The sequence below is a fragment of the Anas acuta genome, chromosome 2 (assembly GCF_963932015.1).
Source record: "Anas acuta chromosome 2, bAnaAcu1.1, whole genome shotgun sequence".
Taxonomy (NCBI): Eukaryota; Metazoa; Chordata; class Aves; order Anseriformes; family Anatidae; genus Anas; species Anas acuta.
In genome coordinates, this window is record NC_088980.1 from 154,278,891 (window position 1) to 154,304,976 (window position 26,086).

Genomic DNA, 26,086 nt, shown 5'->3' on the forward strand with positions numbered 1-26,086 from the left:
GTGTACTGTAGAGAATTAATACAATCCAGAAATTATAAATAGAAAAGGAGAAATAACTTACCAAAAGTCCCTTCAGGGTTCCCAGCTTCCAGTTCCATTTTCAGTTAGCCAAGCCTCGCACAGTTTTACTTAGCAATGTTATTTATATAGCTGGGACCAACCTTATAGATTCTTTACATTATTTCCAAAGTCATTTTATTATTATGATTTTTTTTCTGAAGACTGTTGGCAGCTTTTTTTATCATAGCCCCGTAAAACATGCTCGTGTCTTTTAAGTACTGCTGGACTTTGGTATAAATTAGTTCTCTTCTTTTACAAAACTTTATATTTTAATAAAATCAGTTATTAATTGTACAATAGTTGATATTGTTGTTGATATAAAATATTTTGTTAATATCAAATATTTTTGACATTAACATAAATTCATCGATTTTTCATGATTGTTGTTGATATCAAATATTTTTATCTTCAAGTCTTACCACTGGAATTCTCGTTGTGAATTGTAAAGTTTTAAAACATTTCTTTAACCTTTCCGTAATATCTTCTATTACAAAAAAAGGTAACTTCCATTGTTTTGTACCTGGAATTACTATCTTAGGAGGCTTTCTTTGATATGAGCCACTTAACCACTGAACTGTCTGAAACCAGTGGCACTGTGCCTGTGGAAAAGACACAAATACTAAATTTATATAAAATATACGAAAGTTGTCAATAGAATGTAAGGAATTTAAATTTTATTTCCGATTTCCTTGCAGATGAAAGAATATCTTTTCTCTAGAGCTGGTGAAGAGTTGGAGTCTTTTCCATTTATTTCTAGCAGAAGTTATAAGAAAGTTTGCAGCCCTGTTTTTTGTGGGGAAGGATGCAGTCCCTGCATCCCTCCAATCTCTGCCTGAGCAATCCTCCACAGGAAACACAAATTAAAAGAACAAATTCATTAGCAATGGCAGTGTTATTTTAAGCTACTGTGCCAAACAATGTTCCCTCAGTAAAAATAATACAAATACTAGACTATTTTCGACAATAAATGAGGACTGTTTCACAGTCCATTTGGTTTCTGTTGTCTTTCTTACGCTGCAGCTGTAGTGTCAAATACTAGAATTGCAGGAAAGTCACCTGTGGACTATTCGATGCCCTGAAAACAAGACTTGGTCATGTTTATTTTTAGGTACGTAGACCAAGACTCCTTCATTATTTTGCCCTTTCATTCTAAATTAAAGTATTTATCTCTTGAATTTCAAGAGACATGCTTGATACATTCATTCCTGAGCTAAAATAAGCTGAAGTGAGCCCACAGAGGAAGAGATTGCTATAGGAGAGAGGCTTTTACTACTGCTAAACCGGCCAAATATTTGCAGTGATTCATCCTTTTTCCTCTCTTGTTCAGCAGTAAGTATTTTGGAAGAGCAGAATAAGGAAGGAGCTAATGATACTCCTGGTCCAAAAAGAAATCAAGCCCTTTTTTGGTCATTAATTTGACCTGAATCAAATCCTTCGTTCCTATAATGTGGCCGCAGAAGTGAGAACCGGCCCTGTCCATCCCAACTGGGGAGCAAGCCCTTTATCTTATGGTTTTATTCTAAAAGCATATTTTATGTGGTTTTATTATTTTATTTTATCTTATTTTTATTTATTTATTACATCAGTGCTATTATTTAATATTTACTATTATTCCTGTAAAGGGAAATACTCAGACCTGGGGACCTGTGCTGAGGAAAGGATGGCACCGCATCGATTAGGACCATCCCACAGAGGAGGTCGGTTCTGAAAGGAAGCTCGTGAGTCAGCCCCATCCACCTTGTGGTGTGAGCCTCATCCTGAATTGGCCGAATTCAACCACAAAACAGTTAACTTCCCAGTCCTAGGGTGTACAGTAAGCTAGCCACGAGTCAGAAGCCTCCTTTCAGCCTTCAGCCTCCACCCTCCGTTTATCCATGGAGTTGTTTGTGTTTGCTTTTTTCCCAAGGTAGTTTCTTGGCAACCAGTTCCTCTCTTTCCCTTTAAGGTGCCTCCACCCTCCTAAATGACTCGGCTCCCCATTCACTTTTGGGTCCTTTCCCTTGAGCATCCGCAGTGCATAAACATTAGTTCAGTCCCAGCTGTCCTTGGGATTCGGTCAGATGCTTCCCTCTGAAATAAAAACTGTGTTTAGGTTTGTTCGCTCCAAAAACCACTCCCTGGGGACTTTACAAACAGTTCTATGGGTTTATCTCCCTTTCCCCTATAAAGTCCTCCAACACCCTCCTACAAAGCTGTGCACCCTCAAAAAGAAATAAATAAAGGAAGGGATTTTACAAACCATGCACATCGCTGCTTTGCGCTTCCTTGCATAGCAGCCAGGGATCATTCACCGTGGCAGACAAATTGAGCATCCTCTGACTTCTCAGGCTTGCTGTTTCCCTGATGATAGACAGAATCCTTTGTGCTTTGCTTTTAAGATGCTGAATCTTCAATGGCAATACTCAAATTATGATCGTCCTCTGCTTTTCACTCCAGCCCCATGCTGCTGTAACCAGTAAAGCTGTTTTGGGGCTGCATTGGGAACTGGGCTGTGGAGTTCACCTGGCTCAAAAAAAAAACAAACAAACCATCAGAGTTTTCTTAAATATAGTTAAAAGTTTCTAGATAAAAACTCAAAACCATGCATATTAATTGAAGAAGGCAGGAAAACAAACAAACAAAACTTTATTAATTTACCTCGTAATCAGAGTGAAATGGAAATACCTGTTTCTAATAAAATAAAGGAACATTCTCATTCCTGACCCATCGCTCTGTGTCTAAATGAAAACGTTCAGCCCTAAGTGTCCAGAATGTGCCAAGGACAGTTGAGAACGTGAGAGTCCTTTCCAGAAAGGCTGCTTTACCCACCTGTGTGTTTCAATAACACCTGCACTTCTGTGGTGTTTCATCTGAAGAGCTCAAAGCACGTTATAGACTGAGCTAAGCGGATAGCTAAGGTAAGAAGTATTCTGTCTACCATTGAGTCAGGTGGCACCTCAACAGGGAAAACATCAGGATTAAGGTCAGAAAATGTGTCCTGGCAAAGCTGGAAGAGAAGCAGGAGAGGTACATTTAATAGGATCGATAGCAGCCAGCTGCCTTGCTGCAGCTGCGCTCGGGGAACGTTGATCTTATTCTTGTTGATGCAAGTGAACTTCTGGAGAGAAGGAATAGCACATAAAACCAAACCATTTATCAGCTGTTAAGAGAAACGAGCTGTAAAACGTCAGGCTGTCACAACTGTAATGCAGGCAGCAATTAGCTTTAAAGGGGCGATGTTCCTCCTCTCCATCTTTCATGTATGTTCCTATAAAGCTCTGGTCCTATGTAAAGCTCTGCTAGGCTCCTACCTTGGGAAGTGCATATTCAGATCACAGAGTACTTCAGTCTGGAAAGCTTCCCACCACCTTTTTAAAAATGAAAATGCAAAGATCTTTCCATTTTGACATGCTAGACACATTTCTGGAAGCAGAAACACCTCATGCCCCTAGAGACCTGAAAAGAGGAATGCGTAGCTTCAATACCTGAAGTGAAACTACTCTGCCTCAGAGGCAACGTGAAAACTCTGGCTAGAAGTTAAAAACCTATGAGTTGAAAAACTTTTCAAAAAGGCAAATCCAAAAGCCTAAGCTGTGGAGAGAGAAGTATAAACCCATACTCCTTCCCACCATCCATCTATTCACACTGGGAGTTGCACAGTAGCACTAAGTGTGAGGTAAAACCATCAGTAGGGTGCCTCAGACACTGCTGGTTCCGCCAGGACTCTTTTAGCTGCCTTCTGGTGGCACTCGAAGAGCTACCAAAACAAAATTATTGAATTACAGAATCAACTAGGTCAAAAAAGATCTTCAAGACCAACCATCAACCTGACCAACCAAGTCCCATCACTAAACTTTGGTGCCATGTCCACACATCTCTTAAATACCTCCAGGGCTCCACCACTTCCCTGTTCCAGCACTTGACCACTCTCCGTGAAGAAATTATTTCTAATATCCAATCTAAACCTTCCTGGTTGCAACTTGAGACAGTTTCCTCGCATCCTATCACTTCTCAGCTGTCGTAAATTCTGTCCCAGATTGGTAGATGGGTGTAATTTTTAGGTAGTCCCGTGTGGAGTCAGGAGTTGGACTTTGTGGGTCCTTTCCAACTTGGGATATTCTATGATTTTATGATCCTATGACTCTATGGTTCTATGATAAATAGCCAAATCACTGCAGGAATGGGTAAGCATCATTTCCTCTCTCTGTTGCCATCCCTAAAAGAGATACCACATCGTTCTCTCACTGCAGGTGATGGACGAGTCTTCGTGGCAGAGTCAATGAAACACATCACACCTTGAGGTCACACATGGGAAGGTATCAAAATGACTAGCTCATCACGTCTGGTGGTATACAGGATGAAAATATGTTTCCCCATGGCTGAACCTTGATTTTCTGTGATCTTGAAGTGCCTTTTCCTTCATCCTTTTTCCAGAAGACCACAACCAGCTTTGTCACCTCTGCAGGGGTCCATGCTAAAAGGTCACTGCTAGATCAAAATGAATAAGCATTTTTGAGCATATTTTACCCTCAGTTGCCAGCCGTACCGTATTAAAGCTGTAATAAAAAGCACGCACAGTTCACCTGCATGCTTTGCGTTTATCATTTATCTCAGCCTACTGAAACCCAGCACCATTCCTCTCCCATTCAGTCACCCTGCTCTTGCTGGTTTTATACTCATCGAAGCCGCAAGAGTGCCAAAGCTGCAAGGAAATATTTAAACGCTAATTAACTTCTTAATTCTGTGTGTGGGCAGGCCCCTTCTTTCCCCCGGAGCACAACTGATTTTCGAGATATTTATTTGGGATTTCAGGGTGTTTGCATATTGTGTGCGCTCCCCGTGCATGTGTTGGTATGTGTGTGGGATGCCGCTGGCTCTATCTGCCTGCAGCTGAGCCTGCCTGACATTCCCCTTAGAGCAGGCAAGTTTTCCACTATGAAACTGAAAAAACCAACCCTCTCTCCTATTTTCTTTCAGTCCCTGGGTAAAAGCAAGTGCACGGCGGCTGCATCGAGCACCAGCAGTAGAGGTGTGCCCATCCTCCGAGCTGCAGCGAGCTGGTGGCAGTCACTCAGCAGCACCAACCCAGGTTCAGCCCGTGCAAACCCTGTGCAAGTTTTTTTTCAATTTTTCCAATGAACTGAGATCTGTGAGGTGTTATTGCTGAAGCTAATCTGATTTGCTCTGGGAGGCGGCTAAGCATGTGGCTAGAATTTGTATTAGCAGTTATTAAAATTGTTTGTGTCCATACTCCCTTCCCCATTCAGCTTCCCCTCCACAACTTCCTTCTGCTGTGGCATGGAAGAAAAGGCTGGAGAGCAATATTAAGCCCCTAAACTGAAAATATGTCTGAAATATTTAGACATAGGCTGTGTGTTTCTATGCCTGTTTCCTCCAAAGAAAGTTCATGCCGCAAACTTCAGCCCTCCAAGCATTAAAAATACTGGCATTAAGAAGAGATTCAAATATGTTTTATTTTAAAAACCCTGCAGAACTGGCTGCGGCTCAATGACACGGGTCAGAACGTGGCTTTTTCTGCCCTAAAGGAAGGAGCAGGGTTGTGAGGAGCCTGGTGCACGCCCACTGGCAGCGGTTCCTCTGGGCACTGAAGAGCAGAGGCAGCAGCACTTGAAGGACTTGTTGCTTCACGCCTGCCTGGCAGGAGGCTGCAGGCACCTAAGAATAGGTTGAATCAGCCCAGCTGGAGTTGTCTTCTTCATATATTCCTCTCTGAGCAAGAGCAAGGTGCTGTATGGTCCCTCCAACCTCAAACATGCCTCCTGTGGGGCTCCTACAAAGACTCACCTAGGTGCCACAAAGGACCATCCTTTGTAGATCCACATGGAGCCTGGCTTGTAAAACAGTTTTCCCTTTGATTTGCTTCATTTTGTGTGATTTATAACAATGCTTCAAGAAGAGCTCTGTGTCTAACAGGTTTCCAGTGACAGCATGGGTAAAGCTGAGCGTTGACCCTAAATGTTTTTTTTTCCCTTGTTGTGTTACACTTAATAGTGCGTAGTTATACTCCCCGTGCGTTGGGAGAGCAGGAAATTACACAGTAAATGTTAGCAGAGGCTGAAGAATAGGCTTTGATTATCACTTGATAAACCCCTGTAAATCCCATTAACGCTGAGAGCAGTTATGTGGATATACCAGGGGAAAAAGAGACCATTTGCTCTCGAGTGCGTGTAACTAAATAAAAATTTAAGAGCATATAGTGCATAATTATATTAGACTGTAGGTTAATGCTCTTGAATGAAAAATGCCAGATGAGATGAAATTGCTCTACAGAACAAGAGAAACTCTGGCTGCCCCTGTGTACAGAGCCCGGGAGCTCTCAGTGAATGGCCCCAGTATTCCCCGTGCTGGCTCTTTATGGGGTCGGGGGCTGATGGAAAAGGCCACATTGCCGGCTGTGACCTCTGTCAGGACCTGCAGGGCAGAAAACAATGTAGGGAAGATGAGAAGACAAGCCTTGGCACCTAAAAGCTGGCTTCGCATCCTCTGCTGAACTTCTTTCTGGCAGCATTTTACTTGCCAAAGTGACCAGCAGGCAATGGCTTAATCAGTGCCCCTCTCACTATAGGGCAGCCTGCTGCAAGCATCACAGAAGCTCAGGTTGGAGAGCCTGGTGCCAACATCCTCTAAATTCCCACTGATACTCACCTCCAGAGCGGTGTCAGAACCGTGTGCCCAGCAGGAAGGCCGTCACCTTCCCCCTGAGCAAGAAGGCACCAACCACTGGTACCGCTGGCCCCTGACACAAAGATGACACAACCCCAAGGAAAAAGGCCACGAAAGAGATTTGTTGTTATTTGTTTCTTCCTGAATTTAAGGAAAACAGGCTGCCAGATTCTCTGCAAATAAAGAGCATGGGACCAAGGAACACCCATCTCTACTACAGGTTTCACAGCCCTGTAGAAAAAACTCTTAGGGGATTATAATTGGGTATATAAATTAATACAAGTTCCCGACAATCGTTGCATTTTATGACAAGATGGAACTGCTAGAAGAAAGTCCATGGGCAGGTGCACAGCCCAACTTCTTAGCGCAGACTGTCTCTTATTGCCATTTGCTTATAATCCTTCACAGTTTCAGAAAGCCCCAGTAACACACAAACCCAACCTTTAAAGTTTTTCCACGTGATTTATGCTCCTGTAGCCGCTGCTGGTTCACATTTCGCATCCATTTCTTGGAGGGAAAGCAGAGCTGATCTGTTTTTCATGATAAAAGAGCAGCCACCGAATTAATAGCAGGTCACTCCAACATATATTACAGCACGGTCTGGCATTTATGTGGAGAATCTCCCGTCATCTTCACCGCCACCCCCAAATGCCATAGCAACCACATTGCAAAGGGGCTGAAATGTATGCACAGCTTAACGGGCTGCTAAATGAATGCACTACTTGTTTTACCATTGTGATGATGAATTCATTTCAGCTGCACTCCCTGATTAGCAGAAAGCCCCGCTCCCACTGAAGGGAAAATAAACAAACAGCTCGGATTTTTGCCTTTTTTTTTTTTTTTTTTTTTTTTTTTTTGTAATTGAGGAGTTTTGCAGAATTCAGCTGTGTGGGCAATTAACTGAAAGGACCTCAAATTATATGTTGCGCTTGCACATTAGCTTTTAGAAATGCCATAAGAAAGTAATCCTTGCAGCAAACACAGGGTTCAACCAGCAGAAGCAACACTTTGTTGAAAACTTAATACAGAACAATGCTTGTTTATTCAGCAGTGTTTGAATATTAAAGTAGCCCATGCAATTCTTCTTAAGTGTAACAAGTTTCACCGATGTTTTGTGAAGCTCAAGCAAGTCAATAATTTGCTGCAGTTAAAAATATGCAGCTAGCATTGTGATTGCTTGCAAAATAGTGGATTTTTATTTTTTTTACATTTTCTTATAATGTTTTAAAGACACTTAAAATGTGTGCTGAAGCATCCAGCTTGTTCTTCATGTACTTTTCCCACAGCTTGCTCCCCCGTGAAAAGCTACCTCCAAAGACGTGGGCTTTTCTCAGATACTGCCATGCTCCCACGTTGCTACACCCACTTCCAGCTTTCCACACCCTTGTGTATCACATCTAGGTATTAATTATTCCATACTCCTCATGGGGATTGCTCGTCAAATATTTCACTCGAAACACTGGCTTACTGTTGTCCACAGACAGCTCTGAATCCAAGAACGCATTGTTCCTGTTACGTATTCACCGGTTATTTTTCCCCTCTTTGTGCTTCCAAGCATCTCCCAGTAGAGCTGAAGGAAAGGGAAAAAAAAAAAGAAAAAAAAGGAAAAAAAAAAAAAAAAAAGAAAAGGGAGGGATTGCACTAAGGCAGAATCTGCAGCCAGATGGATTCAGCCTGATTTTAGCCACCCCTTTCTGACCTTCCTTACACCGTCACGTTTGGCTACTGGCCTTTGAAGGGATGGGATAAGAGGTCTCCCAGAGGAGTAGGTAGGACCATGGAAATCAGAACTGCTGAGATATGGGTGCAGTAAATGCCCATCATTTTTTATGGGCATTTTTTATTTTTTGTCTTTCTGATGTACTACATTACAAAGTACTGCTGCTCTCCAACCCTTCCATTTTTCTCTTGCTCAAACTGGTCAATGAATAATCCTTCCTTCATTTTGGGGGGGAAAAGGCACAGCAGTTTTCTTGCCTGAGCCTGCTCCCCTCGTCTCTTGGTTTTTAGCTCCTTCTCCCTCCAGAGATTAGACGGGAGCTTTGAAAGTGCTTGTTCTGAGACAGGCTGGGCCACCCGATTCCAATCTCTCAAACAATGCAACATTTCTTTGGCACTGGGATCAGAACGAAGACGAAAACCACAGAATGAAAACAGAGCTGGAGGATCCTGGACCCAAATTCTTTGGCCACGTTCGTGCTCCAAAGCCAGGGAGTTCTGCAGTGCGCAACGGGCTCCGGGTCCCCGGCAGGGACCTGCCAGAGCATGCTGCAACTCTTGCTTTGTCCAGGCACTGGAATTTCTCTTTCAGACAAAGGTCGATGTGTTCCTCACCTGTGGAGGCAAGGCTTGCACCTGGCACGGGCATTGGGAAAGCCCCAGGGCCGGTGGCGTGGGACATTCCTGTTTGCTAGACCCTGGATGACTTCTGGTATTGGATTTCTCCCTAAAGGCACTTGGATGAGTGTCTAGCCACCCCTTAGCTTTCTTTTGACTAGCTAAACAGACTAAGCTGCTTAAATGTCTCCCTGGAAGCCATCCTTCTCAGTCCCCTGTACATTCTTGCCAACCTCCCGCTTGTTTTGTGGATGCAAGAGCAAGGCACGATGTGTTGGCAGCGGTCTGGAGAGGGGAGGATACTCAGACAACATAATCCTCCTCTTCCCCTTGGATTTCCTCTGCCCGTATGTACACAGATCGGGTCAGTTCATGGTCAGTTGGTTGCTCACCGTGACTTGTGAGCCTTTTTCGGTCAAGGCTTTCCACTGCTTCAACCCCCACCAGGCAAACACCGTCTTCTTTCTCTGATCTTGTGACTCCGTTTGGCTGTACTTGCTTACCTCCAGACTACCAATTACTCATTTGTTTCCCTGACCTCTGTTCCAGCTCTTTACCATTTTCCCAACCTTCGGCTCATCTGAAAAATTTGTTGGTAATTATTTAATTTTTTTTTTCTTCTTCTTTCCAAGTTGCTGATAAACTACGTTAGTGTAGAGCCAAGAACCAGTCCCTATGGGATCTCCCCAAACACACACCCACTCAAAGAAAATTTCTCTGTTTATAATTATATTTGAGGCCCGAAGTTAGCCAACTCTTAATCCATTTAATGTGTTTCCCGGTGGTTTTGTATTGTTTTAGTTACTTCATCAACCGGCTGCGCTGTAGCAAGGAACATTTCTTACAGAAGCCTAACACCAATTCCCTCAACAGCCAAACGTGTAATCTAATGCAAACTTTTCCTGATCTGCATTAAAAAATGGTGTAAAAAAAAAAAAGGTAATGGGATATATCTGCCCCATAGTCACAGCACAAACTGCACAGCCTGGCGTAGAGAGACCCAAAATAATGTTAAGTTTCCTAGTTTGGGTATCGGTAGCAGGGTAGGCATGGCACTGTGGTGCTATATGAATTCGTATTATATAAATAAATAATGCAAATATATATAAATTGAAATTATCCTTGTCCCCTGCAGCCTGGAGGACAGGCATGATCTCAGCAAGGTGAAAACCCCACTGCAGGCAGTGCTGCTGCTTCCGTCCTTCTGCAGACACCGGTTATATGATCCGCCGAGCCACGTCCTAGAGGAGAGTCTGTGTTCCCAGGACAAATGCCACCCCGTTGCAACCAGAGCCTCTCGTGTTTATAGTTCCACAGATGCTTTGTAAGCTGAAGGTGTTTAAAAGAAATTTCTGGCGTGCTGGACGTAACCTCAGCCTTCCAGTCGGCTGTCAACAACACACAGCACCTCTCTGGTTTCTAACGCACTTGGAGGGCAAAAAGGGGAGAATGAAATGTCGAGGGTTATCCTTTTCTCCTTGAGTGTTTGGTGTGATTTTTATCATTTTTTTTTTTTAATTAATTAATTTATTTATTATTTTTTTTCCCCAGCAATAGCAACGTCTTGCCATGCACCTACCATATTTGCCCTGTGAGAGATGAATAGCATGGGGTTTGGCTCACGGTGCGTGGCTTTATCTACCTTCATGTGGTAAGGTCACTACAGTGTAGTCATTGCCTTGGATGCAAAGAGGACAATTCAAGGAGCTCTCCTTCTCAAAGAAACCTTCTGAGCTCCAAGGAAGGACCTGAGGACTATGCTAAACTTTTGTGTGAATAGAAATTAAAATGTTTGCAATAGCCTCAGATCTCTTGACTTTCCCAAAAGGCAGACAACCTACAAATGATGTGTACACGCTAAATCAAACAATTGTAATTTGGATGTAGATTTGGGAATGAACGGGATGTTAATGAGATAACGTCTAGGCATGATACAGCCTAACTTCTTGGCATAAGGATGCATAATAAAATCTTCTATGCTGTATAAGGTTGAACTGCAATGACACCAGTATTTCATACCTATTTATTTCTATGCATTTATTATAATTAGATTATTGATAATTGCAATGTGTCTCGGTGTACATAAATTCCAATTTAATGCTTATAAATAAATATAAAGCTTAAAGGACAATGGGAAAACAGGAAACACTGGGGCACAGGGAGGTTAACTCATCAAGGGCAATGCTGTTCCACTGGAAACTTTATCTACTGTCTAAAAAAACGCTTTCGGTTCAGTTCGATTGCCAAAGCGGGGATTATTCAGCAGCAACAGCCAGAACAAAAACCATTAAAAGAACAAAATAGGAAAGCGAGATCTCTGCAACCGGGGTTTAATTCATGTTAATATGCACGAGAATGCAATTAGGGGAGGCTCTGAATTGCAGGAATGCGTGCCTGATGACATGCAAATCTCATTTCAACTGGGGCAGCCACCCGACGCGAGGCGGTTAATAGATTATCCGAGTTCTTATCATGGAGCAAGCTACTCGGGGTGGAGTTCATTAATACAAATAAAAGAATAGGAACATCAGTTCTGAAAGGATGAGTGGGTGGGTCAGTCGTGAGATACAGGGCAAATCTTCTCCTGGTAATTTTAGCAGCAGCGCAGCGACCACCTGTAAGCTGCCTCTGCTGCTCCGAGAGTTCAGACCCGCAGCAAGCAGAAAGCACGAGGCAGAAATTCTGTCTCAGCTGCATTTTTTTTTCCATCCCTTGCTCTGCAGAAGGGATTAAAAAAAAAAAACAAAAAACTATTCCTGCTGCTGATCGTTAATCACTCTGAAAACAAACCTGGCCTTGCAGAACCGACTGCACAGTCAGAGGGCTGGGAAAGCTGGAGAGATGAAGAAAGCATTCAGGTGGTTTCTGGATACTCAAATGTCTCTAGTTTGGGGATTCCTATAGTTTGCTAATGTGCTTATTTTGCAGTTATATAAATTATGTCATTGAGCATCTTTTTTTTATTATTATTATTACTATTTTTTTTTTCTTTAAGAGAGAAGGTAGGCAGATAGCTCAGGTCCCTCCAGGCCCATCCTCAAGGCGTGCTCCTTGCCTCCATGCTCAGTCTCAGGTTCTTCCACCATCCGAGGCTTTCAGAAGCTGCAAAAATAAATCAGAGCAGATAAAATTCCCGGCAACACTCAGCCAGAAGTCCTGAATCACCTCTTTTGGGGATATTTTTAGTTGTCATTTTTATACAGACCTGCATAAGTCCTGAGATGTTTGCCCTCTTCTTCTGTGTTTCTCCTCATGTTCACACCAGTTTGGGGTGGTAGGATTGCTGGTTGTGAGGCAGGGGTGGCTGACATGAAGGAAATTGAGGTAAAACATGTAAAAAATTGTCCCTGCCCATGGCAGGGGGGTGGAACTAGGTGATCTTTAGGATCCCTTCCAACCCAAACCATTCTATGATTTTCTAACAAGGGTGAACCGTCACACGGACCCTGTTGAAACACATTGAAAATCAATAAAAAACAGGTGGCTTCAACTTTGGCACTGAGGAAATAACTTTATTGAAAAGAGAACACCAAAAAAAACCCCACCCGAGTCATTTTCAGAGAGGGGCAAGGCGATCCTATGGTCTTCTTTCAGTGTGGCCATGCCTTGGGGCTGGAAGCAAGCCCGGCCTCGTGCTTGGGACTGCCAGGCCTCTTGGTATCTGGAAGGTGAATTGCTCCCTGCAGTGGGCTGTGTGGGGGATTTTCTCAGCCGAAACTTTGAAGTTGGCTGCTTTGCCCACTCTGTGATGTGGCGCTGTATGTTTATAATTTGCAAAGCACCTCAGGGTGAGAGGCCTTCTGTAAACGCTGTTATTCATCAGGAAATAACCGGGCCCGTGCTTTGAACGCTAGCTGGCATCGCTCCCAAACCCCACCAGCACGTTCAGCTGTTTATTTTTCTTATTGCAGCAGCGCCCAAGGATGAAATGGGAGTGGGGGTCCCTGGTGCTCAACGCTGTGCAAATATAAATGTCATCTTCCCAATGACAAGAGAGGAAAAGGCTGTGGGAAGGGAAATGCTTTATACTCTGGGTCTGAGATTGTTTCGTTCCCAGCTCAGCAAGGATGGTTGGAGGGCAGAAGGTTTCCTGTGTTTTTCCTCAGATGTAGCCTAAAAGTGAGTCCCGACAATGGGAACGGCCCCATTCGAGCATCAAGGCTCTCCTCTTCAGTTATGGGGGCAAAGAGGCCTCCTGGGGGCAGTTCACCTGAGCCAGTAGACACCGAATTTAAGGTGAGAGGAAGGGCATCCTTCTTATACCTGCTTTTATCCACCAATTAAAAGGGAAATCATGAAAGTAGCCTAGACACCTGCAGCTGGAATGAATTTGGCTGTTGCAGGTTGGGATGACCGAAGTGGGTACCACCTGTGGACAAACCCCACTATATTGAGCAGTAGAAACAAAAAAAATGAGCTCCAGTGCCTCCACCTCGGGGCTGAGCAACACACTGATCTCTGAGATTATCCCTTTGCCCTTTGCTTTACAGCAGCTGAAGCAGGAGAAGAAGACACGAACCCTCCCAGCAGCATAGCTAAAGGAGTAGGGTGCCGGTGGGAGTGTGGGACAAGGAGAAATACCACAGTGAATTAGATCTTGTGTGCCTGACAAGAGACCAGTCAAAGCCCCAACAGACCTCCTTTTATTCCCACAGGAATGTACCATGTCTTATGGGATGCCAAGGACAGTATTCATGCTAAAAACAAACAAAAAAAGGTCTTCTGTGTGAAATTAATACCGAGTGCTAGCGCTTCGCGTCAGGATTCGGACTCCCATGGGCTTCAGGGCCGCAGAGCTCTCTGTGTTATTTCCAGGGCAATTAGTATCCTCGATAAAAGCGCACCTGCCTGCAAGCCGTGACGGTCCATTACGGGTTTAATGCAGACGATTAGCTCAAATCCATCTTCCGGAGCCTGCAGAACAGGGCTGGAGCTTGTGCACGAACAGAAGTGCCTGTGGCTTCCCCTGCTTCCTGCCTATATTGACTCAGAAAGGCTCCAGCAGAGCCTCTCCTCTTTTTTTGGCATTTCAACGTCCGATTTTGGCAGGGCTCCACCATATCAGCGGTGTTAAAAATACCAAATAAAACCGACATAATGGAAGAAAATCGTTCTGAACAGGACACAGCCCCCTCCCGATGAAAACATTGAGGCAGCGTGTTTAAAGATCTCACCTCAAGTCTCACCCTACCCATCCCTGCTGCCCGTTCATTTGGGTTTCACGTGTCCAAGGCTCTGCCGAGACGAGACCCATTTCTTTTGAGCCGGGCCCAGGTTCTTAGCAGCTGGCTGGGAAAAATGGAGATATTCTTCCTGTTTGCATCAAGGTTTACTTTGGGGAGTTAGGAACGAGCACCACGCTCCAAAACGTCCTGGAACCCTCCGTTCTAGAATAACACCGCGTTGTGATGGTTGGAGAGGGCTCCCTTTCCCTGCCACAGTCTGATTGTGCTGAGTTTCACAGCTTGATAGGGAAGAATTTATTTTCTTTAGGTCTGGGCTAAATATTTACAGTGAGATTTTAACTCTTCGTGTGCTGGCTGAGGGTCTTTTGGGGGTTTTGCTGTGCCAAGGAGGAACTCATCCCCGCAAGGGAGAGGGGTCCTGTTACGTGGTGCGGTACTGGTTTGAATCTGTCCCATTTTCTTCTTGCTCTTGGTATTAAGAGTGTTTTCAGAGGCTTTGAGGAAGTTTTTATTATTTCAGGAATGGCCTCCTCCTATTTCTGAAGGAATTACTGCTACACCTCCTCCCCAGTTACATGTGCCAGGACCAAAGAGCTGCCATCAGTTCGGTGTTTTGTGTCACTGTGCATGTCTTCCCAGCCCTAAACCCCATGGGTCTGCCAATACTCAGCTTTGTGAGCAAAAATCACTGCACTGGGTATGAGATTTGCCTCGTTACCCCATTATCTTTCCAGCACTACAACTTGTCACATCAGTAAAATGGGACTTCACCTTCTTTTCGCGTTATAGTAATTTATGCTTTGGACTTTGTGCTGATATTAAAAACACCCAATAACCAAATGTAAACACGTCCTCTGACTCAGCCACGGCGCTCTTTAAAAGACACAACCTATAAACATCCCTTCCTGCTCAGGCCCAAACAAAGCTTCAGGGCCTTCCTCCACGCAGGACGTGGTAGGGTTGGCTTTGAACATCTTCTGCCGATGCCATCAAGTCCCCTGCAACTCTCTACTTTTATCCAGCTTCTTCCATTAATTTTATTTATTACTCCCTAGATGACTGATTGACGATGCTTAGCAGATTTCCTCAATCAAGCTGCCTGGCATAGCAGGGCAGTGGTAATTTGTTTGCCTACAGACACCTCCCGCAGTATGACCAGCAGATTTTTTTTTACCCATTGAGGCTGATTTTGTGCAAGCAAATCATCTAATTTCTATTATCAGGGCTTGAAATTTGGTGGAAAGTTTCCTCCTTCGTTCTTTGCATTTCTGAGGAATGTGGGTAACGACAGGAATTGCAAATGCCTGTTGGTTAAAATAAATTAGGCATAGTTGCCAAAACTGGAGGCTGACTGGAGCATTAAAACTGCTGACAACAAGCTGTGTATGAACAGCCGTGTGTGCCCGAGAGAAAAGGATGGGTGGGACGGCATGGGAAGAAGCCTGTGACCCATCTCGTTGTTAAATATAAAGATATTAAAGCTTTAACAATCAAAGTTAGGGGGTTAGTGCGGGGCGAGTGTGTGGGAGTGCCAGGAAAGGGGATTACAGACCGTGGGCTCACATTAAGAGGTGAGCTTCTCCGGGAGCTTTTATCTGTAATATATGGAAAGAAATACCAGGTAATGGGAGATTTCAATCATCAAGATGTATGCTGGAAGTCTCATATAACCAGAAATAAATCTCTTTGAAGTTTCTCAAATGATGTGTGATCATTTTCTAGCACAGGAGATATTACGCCCAACGCCAGATAACAGTATTTCAGCTTTCCCCCTGACAGCTTGGGCTGTGCATTGGAAGATGACGGTGTCTTAGGAACATATGGCTGGGACCCCGTTTTCACAGAAGCAGAGGATGGCCCGACACAGTAATGAATACATTGGGTAGATCAAAAGGGGTAATTTCCCAGTCCTGAAGCAGAATAGGAAAGAATGAAAGTTGGGCTTTATATAAGAGGATTTTACCAGCTGACCAACACCTCGATTTCACAGGGACGCGAGCGGACAATTTTAATTAAAAACCCATCCTGCTAAAGAGGGGGAATGCCACACAGCATGAGACAAATGACTTAATAAGCTGATTGGGATAAATAAAACCTCCCTTCAAGGAGACAGATGCACAGTTAGACATGACTGCAGCCAAATGGCCAGGGAAGGATGGGAAGTGGTGGAGTAGTGACCTTTTCCCTTTGGTGGCAGAAATGCCATCCCATTTACGTGTTCACATTTAGGAAATGTTGAAAAAGGCTGAGCTGGTGTTGGTGGGAAGGAAAAGCAAGATATGATTTGGGGCTCAGCAAAAATGCTTCACTGGCAGATTTAGGAGCACCATCTGTTTAGTTTGCCCAAAAGAAGACCAAGGGATGACTTGGTGTCTGTGCAATGCACTTCAGGGAGGAAGCACCAGGTACCTTGGGAAGAAACATGTGATAGCAGCCAGTTTTGGGGGCTTAAAGCTGGGCTAATTTAATGAGAAATAATACTTCTGTTAAACACAGGCTGGTGATGGGCTCTCCAGGCTCTCCATTTCTTGATATCTTCAGATTGATGTGCAACACCGCTCTGCACAGGGTGGTGAATTAAAATGCAGGTTATTGAGCCTGTGTTGTGTGCTCTCCACAGCAATTCCTGCCTTTAAAAAGCTCTAAATCCATGAGAAGCAGGTAAGGAGATGTGATATTTTATTATGTAAGGTCTGTTTGATGCTCTGTGCAGAGTTCTGCTCTACCAAGCTCTATTCCTGCTCTACCAAGACAGCAAAAATTAGTTTAAAATAAGAAATGCTGTAAAATTGGAGAATACTGGGGCTGGAGGGTGTCTGACTTCAGCTTAGGCACTACCCCCTCCATGGGGGGCCCAGGTCCTTGTTTCAGCCCCGCTGAACAGCAACAGGGAGCTCACTACCTGCCCGCGTCCCCATTTCTTCCCATAAAACACGCCTTTCACAGAGCACATTGGTACCTCCCATGGAGAACGGCTTTTTTAAGAGCTTGCTGTTATGTTTATGTTATTATGCCAAAGCGGGAGAAAGTAGTTTCTTTCCCTTTGCACCAATAATTGAACTTACCCAAGAGTGACACGTTGATGGGTTCTGGAAAGGGAGCGGGAGCGATGTCTCAACTGGCCTGAAATTCAGTCGACAGCTTGTAGCATCTCTGGGAAGCCTCCTGAGTAGTTATTACCACGTCTTTTGCCTGCAAAATCATGACAGAAAGCAAAGAGAGAAACCTGAGGCGTTTTTGCAAGCGGTCAGGTGAATTTATTTCCCAGGAGTTCTCAGGAAATCAAAGTTTTCTTTCCTTTCCTCCCAAATTGCAGCACTTTTAATGATCTTATATATAACGTTGAATAATCTGTGCCATTTACTATTGTGCTTTCCCAGGGAAAGAAGTGATATAAAGACATTTAGGATATGCCCAGCATTTCAGAAGGACAAAATCGGGGGAAGGACCCCAAATGGCTGAAAACAACACGAAGAGCAGCATGGAAAATTGCTCCAAAAGCTCGGCTATGGCTGTGTGAGTCAGTTTGTTTGAACTGCCAAACACACAGAAACTCACTGCCTGACACCACTCATTGTGCTTCTGACATGGTAAGGACACGGGTGTTCGTTGTGGGGAGCGGGTGTTACCAGGAGTCAAAAGAAAAAGGGAAAGAAAGAGAAAAAAAAAAAAAACCTTCGGCTCCCCGTAGCTAATCAGGTATTCACCTTGAACGACCGCTAATGAAACCAGTACGGCATCAAAAGGAAAGCTGGCTCCAGCCGAGAAGGTTATTAAAAAATTTAACAGTACCAGACGGCCCCCGACCGGCTTAAGTGACTGCGTTTTACATGCAGCTTTGGAAAAAGAAAAGCGGCCTTGTGCTTGCCCCTCTCAGCTGCCACCTGTTTGGGGGCTCTCACAATTAAAACGAGGCATTGGGGATGTTGTCCTTGTAGGCTAAGATTATTATTTTATTTTTTTTATTTGAGGAAGAACTTAAAACTTTCCTGCTTGCAAGCCTAGTGGAAGAAAAATTAACAGGGTTTTGGTGAGGGGGTGGTAGAAATTCACTGGGAATGGGACACGTGCAGTTTGGTTTCCAGCTGTATGCAAGCTTAGGAGGAGGGGAAGGAGTCCCTAGCTGGAGTGAAGCTGTTCCTGTGCTTTTAGATGGCTTCTGCTGCCACAAAATGGTTATTTATATCACATAGTGCCCCAGGTGAGGAACCCAACCTGCCTCTTTGCCAGGGGAGAGATGGATGTGGGCACCTCCGTATCATTCCAGCCTGGTCATCATAAAAACAACCAACCAAACAACCAACCAAAAAAAAACCAAAAAAAACCACCACCAACAACAAAAAAACTCTTTTCAATGGCAAATGCACTGAGATTTCTCTGTGTATCAGCACGAGGGAGCCTCGGCTACTGTCATAACCTGGCTGTTTTCCACCAGACTTTGATAGCGTAAAAGCACACCTGGAGACAGGGGTAAAAGTTCTTTAAAGTCTTAAAATCTTTCTGCTCATAATTTGCCTTAGTTTTCCCACCATTTTAGGCTTGCGCTATCTGTAACGACTCCCTCTGGGTGCAAGCAAATCTTGGCAGCTGAAGGCATCCAGGGTTTTATCTCCAAATAATGGTGTAGTCCCCCACACCTGAAGTAATGCCTAATGTAGGGTTCCACCTCTGGCCAAAAACTCCTCTGTAGATCATTAAAATACGGATTTCAAAGAAAACTGATGCCAAAGGACTCCACAGGAATCTGCTCCAATGTGCATCTGGGCCACCAGACCTTACAAAATGAATTGAAGTGGCCAAATCACTCTCGACTCCCAAATGACCCCTCTTATGTTGCTGTTTTAAAGTTACAAATCGGTTGTAAAAGAATATGCAAAGTGCCAGGGAAGTGAAACAACTGTGTGTTTTATCTCAAGAAAGCCAACAAGTCAACCCCCACAAGTCAAACTCATTAAGAAGCTGCCTTTGGGGAAGACGTCCATCGCCATGTGTTCAAGACAATTTTTCCAGTAACGGTTCTTAGATCTGGAAACGTCCTTGATGAACCTTCAAGCAAGGCTGCACCATGGATAATCTGCTAATAGCGTTTGAGCATTAATGCCTGGTGTGAGTGTCGGGGGAGTTTTTCTTGCGAGGGCTGGAGATAAGCAAAAAAAAAGTGATAAGTAGGTGGGAGATCTAGCACAAAGACGGGGGCAAAGAGAAATGACTGTGCTTGTAATGCTCTTGCCCAAACCCCCACCACACAAGACTCAAGGGGCTGAAATGATAGTTCTGGGAGGTTGGAAATTCACATTTTTTGTGGTATTTGTGCTGTTTGTGGAGTATCTACTCCAGGCTTTTTGCTGCTGGTGATGGGAGAAACAAAAGGTACAGCTGGATCCTTCGGTTTTCAGGTTGTGTTTACTTCATGATGAAGGGAAATATCTTTTCATTTTATATTTGGAGCAAATTAGGTTATCAAGTCAGTGTGCACAGTGTCAACTGTGCAGTAAGTCCTGCAATGGAAATAAAAGAAATGATCCTCTCTAATTAATTCAAACCTACTTCAGGAGAAAGTTACAAGTTCATGGTTGCACCAGGGGAGGTTTAGATTAGATATCAGGAAGGATTTATTCATGGAAATGGTGGTCATGCTGCCCAGGGAAGTGGTGGCATCCTCATCCCTGGAGGTTTTAAGGGATGTGCGGACGTGACACTAAGGGACAGGGTTTAGGGGTGGACTTGGTGGGTCAAGTTGGTGGTTGGACTTGATGGTCTTGAAGGTCTTTTCCATCCTGGCTTTAGTTATTATTTGTTTTTGCCTTTTTTGTTTGTTTGTTACATGGATTTTCCTCAGTCCAGATATGATGTGGCCATGTTGATGCTGTTGTTAAGAATAGAGCAGGCCAGCAGGCTTCGAAGTATTTAATGTACTTACCTCTTGTATTTTAGCTTGTACACTCAATATCCAGCAAGTGGGTTATCCATGTTACAGGGGGACAAGGAGTTTAAAGAACAAAAAACATGTTATGATGTTCTACAGAGCACAAACATACAAAGCAAAACATGTATTTGTGTATTTCTGTATTTTCTGTACCTGTATTTCTGTAGGTGTTTTCCTAAATGGATGGAGTGAGCCTAGAATTTTTTGTTTGTTTGTTTTGTTTTCATTTTTGTTTGGTTTTTGTTTTTTTAAATATTTTTAATGAACAGAAAGGCTAAAACTGAGGCTTAAAAATGATGGTCTGGCGAAATTACACTTCGAAGCAGAGGAGTCAGAGCAACGGAGGAGCCCTTTAGCATGGAGGTGGCCTGGACCTCGGTGAGGACAGCTTCTCTGTGGCACAACAAAGCCCAAAGGACTACGAGGAGGAGCAGAAGAGATCTATTGCAGGAGACCTTGCATCTCCATCCACCTCCTGGGCTTGGTGAAAGCTCACCCCGGAAAGCAGGACTGGCACATCGCCTCCTCCTGACCTCACCGGAGGTTAAGGAAGGAGCCCTGACCTCGAGCATCCTTTCCCCTGCTGTGCGACCCGCCTTTGTGTGAGACCTTTATTGTTCGAGTCCTGGAGAAGAATAAATAGGCTGTCGCTGGGAGCAGATTGCAACGAGAATATTGCCACACAGAAACTGTCCTCGACGTCCTGTTTCCAATAAAACCACATTTTTTTGACCGCCTGGTTTCAATAAAAAGCCCAGAAAGAAAGAATCGAAGGGGGCACTGCTTTTCATGGAGTGCCAGCAAACTGCAAAGAGTCGCTCGCTTTGAAAGAGTCGCATGAATAGGGACAAAGCAGGGTGCTTGGGGCTGCACAGACACCCAGCTCCTCCATCAATTCTGGATTCAATTCTGCTTCTCGCTCCTCTCCTTGAAGATTTCCATCCTGGCCACTTGCCTTCATCTTCTGAAGCCCCTCCTGACCCTGGCTATCACGAGGACACGGCGAGAGGAGGCATTAGCTGCAGCTGGGTGGCTCAATGGGAGCATGGGGTCTCAGCAGGGTTTCTTTATGAAGACATCGACCCCAGCTCTTGGCAGCCACTGGGGCTGATGCCACAAGTCAGCGGTGTGGTGGGGCTGGGATTACACAGGCACAGCTCAGCCTCTTCCGCTTCAAATTTCTCCCAAGTTGGGCTCTTCCAGCAGCCTCTAAATAACCCTGAGACAAAACAGCACCAGGAAAAGCTTTGTAGAATTTATGACTGTAAAAATGCCAAGCATACAGACCTATATATAAATTATGTATTTCTAATCTCATATTTTATCCCTTTTTTATTTTTGCAGTGAGTACTGTTTTCTTTTATTATCACTATTATCTTTAAACTGCTGTGTTTGTACGAAATCAAAGCATTTCTGGGTCTTTCCCCCACCCTCCCGAAAACAGCGTGCCCCTCAAATGTTTCTGCTTCGTGCCCCAGGGTATCTCCTGCCAAATCCCCATCTATTCATGCCCCAGAGCACATCCAACCCCCAGGCACCCACAGCGTGCTCTTGGTGGGGTCAGGGAGCTTTGAACCCATAGTGTAGTTTTTTTTTTTTTTTTTTTTTTACATTTCAAGCCTTGCTTTTCTTTGGAGCTTTTTAGTCCAGCCTCTGCAAGCTCTTGACAACATGCTGACACCAGAAGCGTTGGCAGGGAGAGGTTTTGGCAATGCCGTGGAGCCAGGAGGCTCCTCTGGTGGGTGCAGGTCCCATGGGATGTGCTGGGATGAGCCAGGATGCTGTACCCCCACCCCACCTCCCGCAGTCTCTCCTGCAGGATGCTCTTCCTCGTTATAAATAGATGGGAAGGCTCTGGAGGAAATTGCCATTGAATCTCCCTCTTTCATCCTAGATCAGCTCTTTTTTTGTGTGTGTGCTGTTCCTCCACAGAGGCGTGGATGCGGAGCAACCATCAGAGCTGTCTTCTGCATCACAAACAAGGGCCAATAATTTTGTCATCTGTGGGATGAGCTGGGAGGATGCTGAGGGCGAGAACAAGAGGGGCTGTAAATGCTCTGGGTGTTTGCTCTGTTCTGGGGCCAGATGGGGTAACACAACCCCATGGTGCCAGTGGCTGTTGTCACTCTGAGTCCAAAAAGCATCCTACAGAAGGGCTTTGCAGAAGAATGGACAGCAGAGGGAATGCACATCATGGGTAGTTGCAAAAACACATACCAAAGTGGGTTGTTTGGAGAAATCTGTCATCGTAGGTGCAGCTTTGTCTTTTAATTCTCTGGGCTCATGGTTTCCCAAGCCCATCCTGGGCCACTTTTTTTAGGTTTGTGAAACCTATCCCCTCTCTAAGGCTGTTGAGTGGCGGGAGGGAAATTCCTGCTGTGTGTCCCAGACCACTGATAAATAGTGACAATAATAATGATAAATAATCATGGTAATAGTGATAAATAGCAGAGAAGCAGGGCCACGGGTAGGTGGTAGCAGGCAGGGGAAGATAACTCTGTGCTTGGCCTTTCTTAGCCCAGGATGTAGAGCGATAGTGAGAGCCAAAAAGGCAACAACACGTGGTTTTTAACCTCTCTGGTTATGAAGATGGGCAGAGTGTGGGAGCTCAGGCAAAATATTCAGGATGGTGAATTGCTGGACTTGTTAAAGGAAATTACAAGCCTCAGGCTCTTAGAGGAACAGAAGAAGAAGATGCACGAGGGAGGTTGTGATTGGCTTGGCCTCATCCTAAAAATGATGCCTTTAGGGAACGGCGTGGGAAGGTGTCCTGCCATCCAGGAGAAATAAGACAGCTCTGCCTTGAAATGTCTGGGCAAGGCTTAAAAGCTGCTCGCTGGAGGAAAAAAAAAAAGAAAAAAGAAGCTGTGATATTGTGCCAACAGGCCACAGAGCTGTGCGTGTACCGATTAAATCGTCGCTCTGTGAGCGGCGCGGGGCCCTGCGCCTGCCAATTAGTGACTTTGGGGAGAGCATCTCGCCTTGTCTCCCCTCTCCTCTGCAATGCAGGCACTCGCTGGCCTTGGGTTGGGCTGGAGCACGTCCTTCCCTTCAAGAGAATGAGAAGGCATCGTGGCGATTTTGTATTTTTTAGCATCGTTTTATTCGTTCAAAGCGAGCGGCGCTTGTTTTAATTAAAGAATTGTGTTTCTCTTTTCTTACGCCTTGGCTCACTGCCTGGCACTGCATTTTTTTTTTTTTTTGGGCCTGGAGAATGAAATGTTTCATTCAAAGCAGAATCCTCCTTGTCCCCGTGTGTGGCCGCTGCTCGGAGAGGTGAGGGACGTGGGGAGGAGGCAGAGGTTTTGATGTGGGTGGAAGGGGAAGGAGGGAGAAATGGCTGAGGTTACAGAGCAGTGAAGGAAACACAAGTTTTGTAGCACTCCTTGCACTTAACTCTGCTGCTTTTCCAAAAGCCGTAGCAAATCCTATTTATGCAAATCCTCCCCTTGGCAGCTTTCTAATATTCATACAGCCTCCGGTGTGTGTAGAAGGGAAAAGTGGCAGGTATATAATCCTGGCCAAACGCTGAGCACCTTCAGAGCTGGCTGCAAAACTTTTGAGTAACGTTGTGGCACATTTAACCTGAATTTGCTGACCTCTGCCCAGCATCGGCTGTTCTTCAGAGCTCTGCCTGAGCTTATCAGCCCTCCTCAATATCAGGCTAAATTCCGAAGAAAGGAGGGAAATCAGCTGGCCATTCATCTGTTGTGTTACTTTTTTTTTTTTTTTTTCCTCCACACTTAGTTGAGCATTCCACTTCGAATAATCCTCAGCATTAGATTAAATCTCTATTGATCTCATTTTAATGAGCTCACCACTGTGACCAACAGCCCCTTGTCCTGCAGCAGATGGAGACGTGGCCATCTGAACGTGCAGTGGCAGGAGCTGTGTTTCACAGGACTGACACCTTCTCCCCCATACAGCCACCCCTATCACCCTGTTATTGCTGAATCTGTGGACCCAAAGCCAGCAGAGGCATCCTGTTCTTCACATCATGCTTTCCGAGTTTGCTGTCACGGTGAATTTCTCCATAAGCCACAACCGGTGACTCCCAGCTCAGGGATTTTGTTTCGGATTTTGCCCAGGTCCATCAGGATGAATCTGGTAGCCAAGGGCCGTACGCGAGCCCTTGTACACCACGGGGAAAGCAAACGTGTTGAGTGCTCGCAGCTCCTGGCTGCCTGGTTTAGGGGGTGCATTACAGATTCAGGTCTGGGGCAAATCAATTTTGTAAGCTACAGAATTGATTCCACCCTCGTGTTGCAGCTTCAGACACCTGCATTTAAATTTCCACTTGAGATTAAAATATAAAATGAAGGCAATCTCTCCTTCCTTATGAGGATTAATGGGGTTTTAAATCCTAATGACAAACAAATCCTAATGACCCAGCACTTCTGATGCCAAAGAATTTGCTGCACTGTAGCATTTTGTAGACTTGATGAACCAAGGGACCGTTAGGGTCAGTTAATACCACCATCCACCTAACTAAGGTCATGGGCATTTTCTCTGTGATTTTTGCATACAGCCTAACAGCTTGTATTTAAATTGAATAGTTTGACTCTTTTTGAAAGCCTACCTTGATGTAAAGGCAGCAGCACAGGGCTGTTCCTGGTGGGGAGCTATGTAGGAGACAATGTTTAATTGAAATCTGTTTCCCACACAGTATAGAGCTCTCATCAAAATATATCCTATACTAAACAATATCTTAAATTTGTATGCTCATTTTGGTGATATGTGGTTATTTCCAAATGGCATTTCTTAAAACCAATCAAAGAGACGCAGCCACCTGAGGCAGGGACGTTGGCTTACTTTCAGCACAAAGTTTGCAACGTGAATTTGCAGATGCTGCCCATTTTAAAGCTTAGGTTTTGCTCCCTGGCTTTTAACTTCTTTCTATCTACAAGAGACAACACGTCTTGTGTCAGCAGATTATGGTTAATAGTCATGATGTGTAATGACATTAATTAGCAATAACTATTGCTAATGCTTAATAACAGCAGCTAAGTGAAACCTTGGCTGCAATGATTTATTTCAGTTTAGTGAGCTGTGCATCTGGCAATATTGTGATGCTCTAATACATTCGGGGGGGTTGGCTCTGTGGGGAAGCAAAAGGCTGAGAAAGTCTGAGTGAGGGCACACGTGTGGACTCATTCCTCCTAATTGCTGCTCACAATCACCCCCTGGGAAATTTGGTTGCTTCAGTGGGATGGAAGACGGGAGCTCAGCATGCCACATGCCTTGTGGCTTCAGCACAGGTCCTCTGTTGACCACGAGCTCCAGAAGGGTGTGGGGAAGGCTGTAATTACTCATGTTGGAGTGAGACTTGGGATTCCCTCTGGCGAGGTGTTGCAGGATTTATAACAGATAGAAACCTTGCTGGGAGCGTAGGATTTTTTGTCCTGGTGCTTAACCTCTCTGCAACCACCTGGAGAAGAATTGCTCTTTGCTCCCATGGGATGTTGAAACCTTACTTCAGAAACAGTGAGCTAAAGCCATGTTTAGTAGACTACTAATGAAGTCTCTTTTTAGTTGTGCCTTAAAGATAAAAATGTAAGCTAAGTGTCGCATAGCTTTTGTATAGCTCCTGCACAAGGAAAAATCATTTTATTGTCTATTAAGTGTTTTGACATTGAATGGGAGACAAGCCAGGAGTGCAAAGCAATAACCTCCAACGTTGCAATGAAGGACCTGAATCAAATCCCTGCACTTTGATAAAACTCATCTCAAATTGGAAAGGAGAATTGCAATATGGGCACATAATTGTTGTTCATTACCCAGCTGAAAGGAATGCAAAAAGGCCCCTCTTTAGCATGGCCTTAGTGCTGGTTCCACCTTCTGGGAGAAATGAACTTGCATTTAGATTAAAGTACAATTATTCCTTTTTCCTCTCGAATCCTATTAATTACATGCA

General features: G+C 44.5%; 1 long non-coding RNA gene across 1 annotated transcript; it reads right to left on the reverse strand.

Annotated features, from left to right (window-relative positions):
• Nucleotides 1-274: 274 nt before the first annotated feature.
• Nucleotides 275-3,152, reverse strand: LOC137851863 (uncharacterized). The gene is made up of 3 exons (XR_011093550.1): nt 2,869-3,152; nt 2,300-2,562; nt 275-2,130 (listed from the first exon to the last, which is right to left on the reverse strand). It is a non-coding gene; the product is annotated as an uncharacterized lncRNA (long non-coding RNA).
• Nucleotides 3,153-26,086: the final 22,934 nt, after the last annotated feature.